Here is an 11985-nt window from a genome sequence, read left to right on the forward strand (position 1 = left end):
AATATATCGACTTCGCCCTTACCTGGATGAGCAGAGCCTGGCAACAGTCACACATGCACTGGTGACAACCAGACTGGACTACTGCAATGAGCTATACGTGTATCAACCTTTGAAGATGGTCTGGCGATTGCAACTGGCACAGAACCGGGCTGCGCGGCTGGTAAGTGGTGTCGCCGCACGGACTCCTATCACGCCGGTTCTGAAAAATTTACACTGGCTGCCGGTTGCTGCTCGGGCCCAATTTAAAGTGCTTACTTTGACATATAAAGCCCTAAACGGCTTAGGACCTGGAGGACCGCCTTCTTCCATATGAGCCTGCCCGTCTTCTAAGATCAGGCCAGAAGGCCCTTTTGAAGGTGCCATCCCTGAAAGAGGTGAGGGGGATGGCATGCCAAAATAGGGCCTTCTCGGCTGTTGTCCCCCAACTTTTGAACTATAGAAATCCGCCTGGCTCCAACACTTTTGGCTTTTCAGCACCAGGCAAGGACCTTTCTGTTTAGCCAGCATTTTAATTAAATAGCTGGCCATATGAGCAGCTGGATTTATTAATATTAATGTTTTGATGATTGTTTTTAATATAGGATATTATAATATTGCCTATTTTTAATGGTTTTAATGTTTTTAAAGTTTTAATATTGTTGTATGCCACTCAGAGACCATTGGTAATGGTGCAGCTAAAAAATCTTGATAGATAGATAGATAGATAGATAGATAGATAGATAGATAGATAGATAGATAGATAGATAGATAGATAGATAGATAGATAGATAGATAGATAGATAGATAGATAGATAGATAGATAGATAGATAGATAGATAGATAGATAGATAGATAGATAGTAATAAGAACACACAGAAAGTAAAAAGAGATTGTAGCAAGGGTTCTGCAGGATTAAGAAGTCCTGCATAGTTTCTTAATAGTAAAATGTGCCATCAAATCAGTTCTTACAGTGGCCTTTTTCAGAGTTCTTTACGTAGAGAGGACTCAGAGGTGGCTTACCATTCCCTTCTTCTGAGGGTGCCCTGAGACTAGTCAACTGGCTCAAGGCTACACAGGCTGGCTCTTCTAGGATGCACAGTGGGGAACTGAACTCCCAACCTCTGGGTCCACAGCTAGTTAACCTAGTTAATCCTGCCAGCTGCATAGCTTCTTACCCCTTTTTAGATAATGCAGGCTAAACAGCAAAATGAGCACATACAACATTAGACATCATTAGCATTATTTATTAAGTTTGCAGAATTTACCTATTTTTGCTGCAGAGTTTGGCTTACTTTGGAGCAAGATTGGGACTTTATACTTTTTTGAAAAAAATCATGAGCCATGCTTTGAGTGCATACACACCAAATGAAATGGCTACTCTACCAACAGCATGTGGAAAGGAGCAAGTTTAACTGGCAGCTGAATGACAGTAGTCTTCATAACTCACCTGACTGCATGATCTTCCTTGACCTCTTTTAAATGCTTTGGCCCATTTTGGATGGGAAAGGATCCTCCGCCTCTCTTCTTGAGTGAGACCTGTGTTTCCATGCCCTATTTTGGAGTTCCATTAAGGAAGATAAAGAGCAATGGTGTGAGGTTAGAAACTGACAAGGTTGTTCATCTTGGTAACTTTACTTTGACATGGTGTGTATGCTAAGTAGGGAGGGCGAGGACTTTTGTTGCTGGCAGCTTGCTTCGTCTCAAAAAGTGTACTGCCAGTTTAAATTATCCTGGACCTCTGTGAATTTCTTTGTCCCCACATGGGGGCAGTGGAGCAAAGATATAATGACAGTTTGTGTCTCCCAGTGGAGTGACAAAGGGGTTGTGTGTTCTCTTACATTTCATCCTTTGTTCTTTTGCTAGAGTGGGCAGCTCCTGGCTGGTGGTTGTTGGCACACAATTGTAATGCATACCAATCTGATAATTGTTTTAGTGGGAGGTTTATCATTTTGGCTAATGGCTCGTTGTGAAGCATCTTCAGAATGCTGTGTGGGAACTGTAAGACATCGTTCTTACGGGTGGAAATGCCTTGGTAAACTGGTTGATACTTAATATACAGATCACTGAAACCTTAAGATGCTGTAATAGTTCAGAAGACAAGCAATGCATCCAGGTTTCAAGATTCATTTTTCTGAGAATGCAGGATGGGATTGTTGTCCTTTAGTCGTGTCCAACTCTTCGTGACCCCATGGACCAGAGCACGCCAGGCCCTCCTATCTTCCACTGCCTCCCGGAGTTGGGTCAAATTCATGTTGGTCGCTTAGATGACACTGTCCAGCCATCTCATCGTCTGTCGTCCCCTTCTCCTCTTGCCTTCACACTTTTCTAACATCAAGGTCTTTTCCAGGGAGTCCTCTCTTCTCATGAGATGGCCAAAGTACTGGAGCCTCAGCTTCAGGATCTGTCCTTCCAGTGAGCACTCAGGGTTGATTTCCTTTAGAATGGATAGGTTTGTTCTCCTTGCAGTCCAGGGGACTCTCAAGAGCCTCCTCCAGCACCACAATTCAAAAGCATCAATTCTTCGGCGGCCTGCTTTCTTTATGGTCCAGCTCTCACTTCCATACATCACGACAGGAAAAACCATAGCTTTGACTAAGCGGACTTTTGTTGGCAAGGTGATGTCTCTGCTTTTTAAGATGCTGTCAAGGTTTGTCATCGCTTTCCTCCCAAGAAGCAGGCGTCTTTTAATTTTGTGGCTGCTGTCTCCATCTGCATGGATCATGGAGGATGGGATATCTGCATGTAAAACAAAAACAAAAAAGTGGTAGCAGCTCACCGTGGCTCTTTGTATAAAAGTCCACACCTGAGCTTTCAAAGGATGTATAGATTGATTATGCTGCATTGCCCCTTGCTCTTTCACAGTTTCTCCTACTCTGCTTTGTGCAAATAATACTGTGTAGCATCCAATTACCTCCATCCATTTGTCCCACATGCTCATCATGTCAGCCTGTTGTATTATTATTTTCTCATTGCACACTTTTCAATATGCTTGCTGATTTCCGCACATGATGGGAAATTCGTGGCAGCTTTTACAGAGCAGGTAACCTTTGGAGGAGGGAATACCATAGTTGTCACATGAAGTAGCTGCATGTGGATCTATTTCCGTGCAAGTACCTATAGAGAACAGCTTAAAGAAGCAACCTTCTTTTGAGCAACCTTCTCACTAGTTAGCAAATTTCACCTGTTACGGTTATCTTGAATGTTCTGGGCTTCACTGCCTCCAAACTATGTACATATATGATAACTATTTCTCTCTCCTCATGCTATAGTGATACAAGAATACTTCTGTTAAAGGAAACTGAGCCCTCTGCTGCATCTGGCAAGTTTAGATTTATTTATTGTTTTGATTTATAAAACATACCCTTCTCCTAGCAGGCGTCTACTGTACAGCAGATGCTGTACAACAAAAGCATTGAAAATTCACATAAATCTAAAGAAATAAAACCATCCAGTATAATTTACAAGCCACATTAAAATTAAAGAATGGTAAAACATTTAACATTAGAAGCTTGACAGGGGAAGACAGTTCTTAGCACTGGTCTGAAGAAAGAGCGAGAGAGAGAAATCTGCAGTCATGCTGCCACTGAAAACCTATATTCTGAGATGACAATTTTACCTCTCCAGTTGATGGAACATAAAAGAAGACTTCTGATGTTCTTACATGGAGTTGCTGAAAGTAGTTGTGATTGATTTCTCTATTTAAATGATCCTGGAGGAGTAACATAGGCGTAATAATTTCAATGAAAAGTAAAGGAAAACGGCTTTTGCCGCAGAAGCAATCAACTCTGGATGTGTCAATTTAAAAGACAGTTTTCATAATTGACCTCAAAGAACATTCATATGAGATCATATATGATTCTTAACACGGTGACAGTAGTAGTAGATCATGATAGTCATGGTCTGATAATAATAAAGCATTTTCAATGAAAATCAGAAAATATATCCAGATAATTTTAGAGTCTAAAATAACATTGCCGGAATGTGATCATTTAAATTATGACACAGAAATAATTTTAATAGTTTCTGTCTACTGAGAACTGCTAAATTCTTAGTACATAACTGAAAAAAGGTAAAGTGCAATGTACAGTATGTACACCTCTACTCAGTAGTTTCCCCTGGGTTCAGAGCAGTATACGAGCAGTACTTGAAGCCTACGGTAGTAATCATATACAGTGGTGCCTTACAAGATGAATTTAATTCATTCCGCGATTAATGTTGTCTTGCAAAAAAATTCATCTTGCAAAATGCGTTTTCCCATAGGAATGCATTGAAATCTAATTAATGCATTCCTATGGGCAAAAAAGTCAGAACAAAGTCAAACTTGGTTTACAAAGGCTTTATTAAAGTGCTCTTTAAAGCCATACATATTGTACAGATGATTTCAAAAAATTCAGTCAAAATTTTTTAACTTTTTAAACATGTTTGGGGAATTTTATGTGTGTGCATGTGTCTGGTCTCTGGGTGTCTGTGAATTTCGTTGTATGTGTATATACTTACAATGACAATAAATTATCATCATCATCATCATCATCATCATCATCATCATCATCATCATCATCATCATAGAAAAACATTTAAAAATTAGCAAACATGAGGCAGGAATAAAAAACGGAAAACATTCGTCTTGCGAAGCACAGCCATAGGAGTATTTGTCTTGCGAGTCATCAACCCCATTGCCAAAACCATTTGTCTTGCGAGTTTTTTTGTCCTGCGAGGCATTTGTCTTGCGAGGCATCACTGTATACAGCACACTTGTTATAAATCTGCTTTCACTCAGCTGGGCTTATTTTTGTGTAAACATACATAGGCTTGTGCTTTAAGACTGACACTTGCAAATAATGGTTAAATAAAATTTGTGTTAAAACAGCTAACTAAATGAGAGTTTATTTATGTTACCTGCAGGTTTTTTTATACCATTTCCCACTACTGAAGTTGCTATAGTCATTCACATGGAAATTATTAATTATCCCCATTGCAAGAGTCATTTGTACAATTTAGGCCTTAGTCTCTTCCACCCTGTTGACACCATTGTTTCTTCCAGTTTCCAAAGCAAAGCCTCTTAAGGTTTGTCCACCACCCAGAGGTGCAACCCAGCTGATGGACTACGAATTCTCCGGGCACCTACCAAAATTGTTCATCTTCCTTCTCTCTCTTTGATGTATGGAAAGATAGATCAGTGTACAGAAAAACTACCGCCCTCTTCCTCACACCTTCCCTTCATATTTTTAATAATAATAAAAAAGATAGTTGACTCAGTGCTAATCTGAATCAGCATTATATTTGATAGAAGCATTTAAAAAAACAATCTTGCATGAAAATAGTGGAAGTGCTCACTAGAGGAGGAGGGAGGTGATCTGACTTACCTGCCACACCACACACCACTGAAGATGTCACTGTCATCTTCTACCGTGTTTCCCCGAAAATAAAACAGGGTCTTATATTAAGTTTTGCTCCAAAAACGCATTAGGGCTTATTTTCAGGAGATGTTTTATTTTTTTCATGTACAACAGTCTACATTTATTCAAATACAGTCATGTAATCTTCTCCTGGCTGCTGCACAATGGTGGAGGGTGGGGTTTCACTTAACTGGGGCTTACTTTTGTGGTAGGAATTATATTACGAGCATCCTGAAAAATCATACAAGGGCTTATTTCCAAGTTAGGTCTTATTTTAGGGGAAACAGGGTAGGACACACCGATTCAGGCAATTGCAGAATTAATTGCAACAAAGAACTAGACACCTCTGCCAGTGGAGCAAAATACAGTGAATGGCTGTGAAAAAGGACTGAGCTTACTTACAATTATCTTTATGCTGTGCAGTTGGTAGTAAATAACTTGACATTGACCATGATAATTCCTGTAAAACACATGGGATAAATTGTAAGGTAGTCGGCCCCTGATAGAAGAGAACAAAAAGCAGTATTTTTGATACAATGACTTTCTTTTACTGAGTTTTCAGAAGCAGGGTTGCAACATGAGCATTAATGTTTACCATTGCTTTTCACTTGTGTATAACAGTTCTGTGTTACTTGTAGTTTTATTGAAAGTCTCCATTTGTATTGTTGTTTGAACTGCAGATGTGCAGATACTGTATGTGATCAACTGAAAAATATTGTCATAGTGCTATACAATGCAGTTTAGAAAGGACAGATGAGTGCCACAAAATGGTCCTATTAATATTTGCAGTTGAGCAGATGTTTACAGAAATTCTAAGGCAATTCAGTACTTAATGGCAACAACATGCATCATTGTTATAATGTAACATTTAGGGTGCTAGTCCATATGGAAAGTCTGTGCACAGAAATGTAAAACCACATATGCATCACTCATGCTTCCTTGAGAGGGTATATCTGAGGGTATTGTTTAAAGACATCGTTTCCATAGTCCATCAATATATATTTTCTCATCTATGTTGGCTTGGGCATGTCGTGAGAATGGCTGATGGCCGGATTCCAAAAGATCTGTACGGAGAATTAGTGCAGGGAAAGCACCCCAGAGGGAGACCACAGCTGTGATACAAGGATACAGTGGTGCTTTGAATTACGAACTTAATTGGTTCCATAATGATGGTCGTAACCTGAAATGGTTGTAAGTCGAAGCAGCATTTCCCATAGGAATGCACTGAAATGCAATTAATCCGTTCGGGCCGAAGGGGAAAAAAACCACACACACACACAAAAAACCCCACATATTCACAAAAAACACTGCAAACCCCATTGGAAATGCAATTAATCCATTCTGGCCGAGGGGGGAGGACGAAAAGCAAACAAACCCTGCAAGACCAATTGGAAATGCAAAAAAAATCACCAAAAAGCAAACAAACCCTGCAAGACCAATTGGAAATGCAAAAAAAAAAAAAAAAAAAAATCACCAAAAAGCAAACAAACACTGCAAGACTTGTCCAGCAGGCCGAGGCAAAGAGGCAATCCTGAAACCAGCAAAATCAGGGAGCTGGACAGGGGACAGAGTGTATTTGTCTTCAATGTAGAAGGGATTGTCACTCTCGAACTGACCTTCTCAGCCACACAAGATGCTGTTCCAAGACCTCTATTTCAAGCACGTTACCATAGTCTCCTGAGACTGAAGGATGCCTTATTTATTTGTTTGTTTGTTTGTTTGTTTGTTTATAGCATTTGTACCCCATCTTTCTTCTTGAAAACCCAAGCCAGCTTATAGCATCCACAGATAATATTTAAAGTTAAAAACAATGTATACAAATACTAAAAATAATCAAACAAATTCCCAAGTAAAAGATGGTAAACAGAAGCAACATGAAAACACATTCAAAGCAATCAGGAACAATAGTCTATTGAAGAACCCCATTCAGGCAGCTAGTAATTAAGAGAAACTTTGATTGAAGAGAAAAGTCTTCATCTGTTTGTGGAGGAACAGCAAAGATGGGGCCAGGTTGGCCTCCTATGGGAGGGAGATCCAGAGTCTGAGACCAGCAACAGAGAAGGCGCTCTCCTGTGTCCACAACAAACGCACCTATGGTAGTGGTGGGACTGAAAGAAAATACTCTACTGATTATCTGAACACCTATGCAGGTTCTTAATGGAAGACACGGTCACTAGCTTCAGGTCACTGCCAAAAGCAGTGTTGGGGGGAAAGCCCTTTGAGAGCTCCAAAGCCAAAAAGGCAGGGAGAAAGGGTGGGAAATTCAAATTTCCAGCCGTTTCTCCCTGCCTTTTTGGTTTCGGAGCTCTCAAAGGGCTTTCCGCCCAGCACTGGAGGAAGCCCTTTGAGAGCTCCGAAGGCAGCAATCGTGGCAGCAGGGACCCCCAGGGAGGTCTCCCATGGTGGCGGGCAAGCCCTGGGAGACCTCCCTGGGGGTCCCAGCCACTGCGATCGGCACCTTCGGAGCTCTCAAAGGGCTTTCCCCCCAACATCAGAGGAAGCCATTTGAGACCTCTGAAGCCAAAAAGGCAGGGAGAAAGGACAGGAAATTGGAATTTCTAGCCCTTTCCCCCTGCCTTTTTGCCTTTTGAAATGCTGGAATGGATTAATTCTGTTCCCATGCATTTCAATAGGAAATGGTATTTCGACTTATGAACTTTTCGACGTACGACCGTCGTTCCAAAATGAATTAAGTTCGTAAGTCGAGGTACCACTATAATAACCCTAGAACTATAGTTGGAAGAGACTCTATGGATCAGAGTTCAGCTCCTATGGAGGTACAGTGGGGAATCAAACTCCCAACCTCTGGCTCCACAACAAGATACCTAAACTTTGAGGTATGATTTCATTAGGTTAGGATCTGTGGTCACTTCCAAGGAAACTGAGAGATAAAAGCATTTTAGGAAAACACTTATCCCATACTTCAGAGTACAGCATGGCCCCCATATCCACAGGATCAGTATCCACTGATTCATTTATCAATGGTCCGAAAAATATTAAAAGAAAAAAATCCAGAAAAATAATTTCACATATATTACCAGAACCAGGCACTAGAGGGAACCAGAGACCATGCTATGAATACTTGTTAATGAAGAATATGATACTGTACATGGTCTGTGGCACCCTCTAGTGGAGAGTTGTTTTTCCTTTTACATGTTCTCCCTCTCTTTCCCTCCCTCCCTCCCTCCCTCCCTCTCTCTCTCTCTCTCTCTCTCTCTCTCTCTCTCTCTCTCTCTCTCTCTCACACACACACACACACACACACACACACACACACACACACACACACACACACACACAAACGTGGTTTTCCATATCCACGGCATGGGGGCTTGGAACCAATTCCCACCTTTGCCTCCTTTGCTGGATCGGAATTGTACCGGTATAGGCATCAAGAACAGTAAATAAATTATTGGATACAGAGCAACATCCGAATTCACTGACAACAGTCCCTGCTTCTGGAACAGAGCCTTTTCAAAAGTGATAAAAGACTTGGAAAGCAACTTACCCAGAAGCTGTTAAGCCTGCTTCTGTTTTTCTTAACCTAGAAAAATATGGTCCATTTGTAGTACTAGAATGTTGAGGGGCTAGCACAAGTGTCCTTTAATTTCTTTCATACCTGGCTCAGCAAAACTACAAGTGAGAAGGATCTTGGAATTGTCATAGATCACAAGCTAAATATGAGCCACCAGTGTGATGTGGCTACAAAAAAGGCAAATGCTATTTTAGGCTCCATTAATAGAACTTAAGTTTCTAAATCCCATGAGGTGCTAGTCCTCCTCTATTCAGCACTGGTGAGGCCTCACCTTGAATATTGTGTCCAGTTTTGGACACCACACTTTAAGAAGGACACTGACAATTTGGAATAAGTTCAGAGGAGGGCAACAAGGATGATTAGGGGGCTGGAAACCAAGCCTTATGAGGAAAGGCTGAAAGAATTGGGCATATTTAGCCTTGAGAAAAGAAGGCTGAGGGGTGATATGATAGCACTTTTCAAATATTTGAAAGGCTGTCATACAGAGGAGGGGCAGGATCTGTTATCGATCATCCCAGAGTGCAGGACATACAACGATGGGCTCAAGTTAAAGGAGGCCAGATTTCGGCTGAATATCAGAAAAAACTTCCTAACTGTTAGAGCAGTATGAAAGTGAAACCAGTTACCTCGGGAGTTGGTGAGTGCTCCAGCACTGGAGGCATTCAAGAAAAACTTGGATAATCACCTGGCAGATATGCTTTGATTGTATTCCTGCATTGAGCATGCGGTTGGACTTGAAGGTCTAATAGGCCCGTTCCAACTTCACTTTTCTATGATTTCTATGATCTGGAGCAACCTCATTTTTTCCTGAATTTATTGCTCTAAATAGGCCTTGTCAGCACCATTACCCATTTTATGGTTGGCTTCCCTGAGAGCTCCACTCCTATGAAAACTTATTTAGGAGGGAGTTCCATGGAATAGGACTGCCTTTATAACAGCAAATGATAGGATCGCCTGGTACTATTGATATATGCTTGTTCAGAGGCAGTAGTTATATTTTTAAGCACTCCATGACACCACAACAAGGTCCTGCCAGCCACAGGTACGCCAAGGTATTTTGCTCTCTGATCTAAGGTCCCTCTCCACCCCTCCCCAATCCAACTGGCTGGAGTGTCAGCCAAAACCTATGCACTTCACTGATAATGGGGTGGCAGGCTGGTTTGGGGGACTAGTACATGTTGTTGTTGCATAAACAGCCACATCCCTGTTTCATTAACTGCCCTATCCCTGTTATCTACCCTTCCTCTGTATACACTGACCTGGTCTCTACACATGAGACACACTTGGTTTTGGTTTTTCTCTCTCCCTCTCCTGAAATCAGCAAGGATCCCTATGCAGGGTGTTTCAGCTGCAAGCAGAACACCTATTTCTTTGCCTAGGCATATTACTGATCGTATTATTGAGCATATCGCTGAACCTAGTCAGTTCTGCGGACTGATTTTTAAGGATTTTGATGAACTTTTTTGTTGTTCTTGTTAATTGATTGGTGCTGTATGATCTTTCTTGTTTGATTTTATATTAGTTATGTCGGCAAGTGTAATGCATTTGGATGGTCCAGCTGGCACTTAGGGTCTCAATTAGACATAGGGATGAATTAAAAAATGAATTGCGATATTCGTGAAACATCGCTGATTTGTGGGATATTCATCCCTTTGTATTTGTCAGATCCGGAGGCCCTGATGAATACGAAGGGATGAATATTTACCTATTTTTTATTCATCCCTTTGTGCAAGCTGGTTGCAGGAATGGAAATGAGGTTTGCCTTCCCACAGCCAGCCTACTTGTCAATGACCCTGACCATCAGCTGTTTGGTGGGACATTGTGTTTTAAAGATGAATCAAGGAATATTCGTCCCAAGCCAACTACACCAGAGCACAGAGTGCTGTCCTCTGAAGATGCCGGCCACAGAGACTGGCAAAACATTAGGAAGAACAACCTTCAGAACATGGCCAAAGAGCCTGAAAAACCCACAACAACCATTAGATCCCGGCCATGAAAGTCTTCGCAAATATATTGAATATTCATCAATTCATTGCTAAAATTTGGTGCTTGTCCATTCATCAACTTTGATGAATCCCAACAAAACACTATTTTTTTCCAATCCATCCCCATCTCTACTCTCAATAACTCATTCTGGGACACTTGTAGGAGAAAGAATTTTTAAAAGTCACACAATTTACAATTATGAACAAATCAACAGCAAACTGACAAACCCGCTGTTTCGAAGAGACTAAAGAGAGGGACAGGAACACTCAGCAGAGAGGCAAGTCTCTCTTTGAATTCAGAGGTAGGAGGGTGCTGGGTAGCTTTTCTGGTTGGTGGTGGATAGCTTTTCTGGGCTGGGATAGGTACCCCAGCCCAGGAAAGGTCCCTTGCAGCTACTCAAACCACAGGCAGCATGGAAGGATATAAAACTCCAACAAAAGACTGAGTTTTGAAAAGACCATCTATTATCCATACTTAGGCCAGCTGGCAGAAGTATCAAAAAGCCTGAGCCTGTTAGTGATAGCCCCAGCATGGATTCAGCTCAGCAACTGGCAGAAAACCAATTAATGCAGGAATTGTATTTCTGAGCAATGCTTTGAGCTGAGGGACCTGTGGATCCATCATGTACCAGGAACTGTCCATGTGATGGCTCAAGGGAAAGGAGAGTGGTGCCAGTTTGACACATGACATCTTAATGGCATTTCATTCACGCCTGTGTTCTTGTTTATCTTTCTTTATGATTCTGAAGCTGAACATTCCTCTAACTCTGGGACTAAAGGGATACTTCTTTAAAAACAAAGTTTAAACACACCCGTGCACACACACTGCAGCGCACAATTTCATGCTGTTTAAATTTTATCTTGGGATATTATCTGGAAGCTACACACACACATTTTGTATTCAGTGCTGAACCAAACATCTAGACTAATCTTGTTTTCTGAAAGAGGAGAACATCTGCATCCCGTTCAGTTGTTCTGTGGCCTTTAAGGGGACCTCTTCTCACACAGGTTTGCACAAGGCTTGCACTCCTTTTGATGGTGACCAGATCAGTTTGGTGGGAGTTGTAGTCCAACAACATCTGGAGGGCTT

Source organism: Pogona vitticeps, chromosome 1, assembly GCF_051106095.1.
Source record: "Pogona vitticeps strain Pit_001003342236 chromosome 1, PviZW2.1, whole genome shotgun sequence".
Classification (NCBI taxonomy): Eukaryota; Metazoa; Chordata; class Lepidosauria; order Squamata; family Agamidae; genus Pogona; species Pogona vitticeps.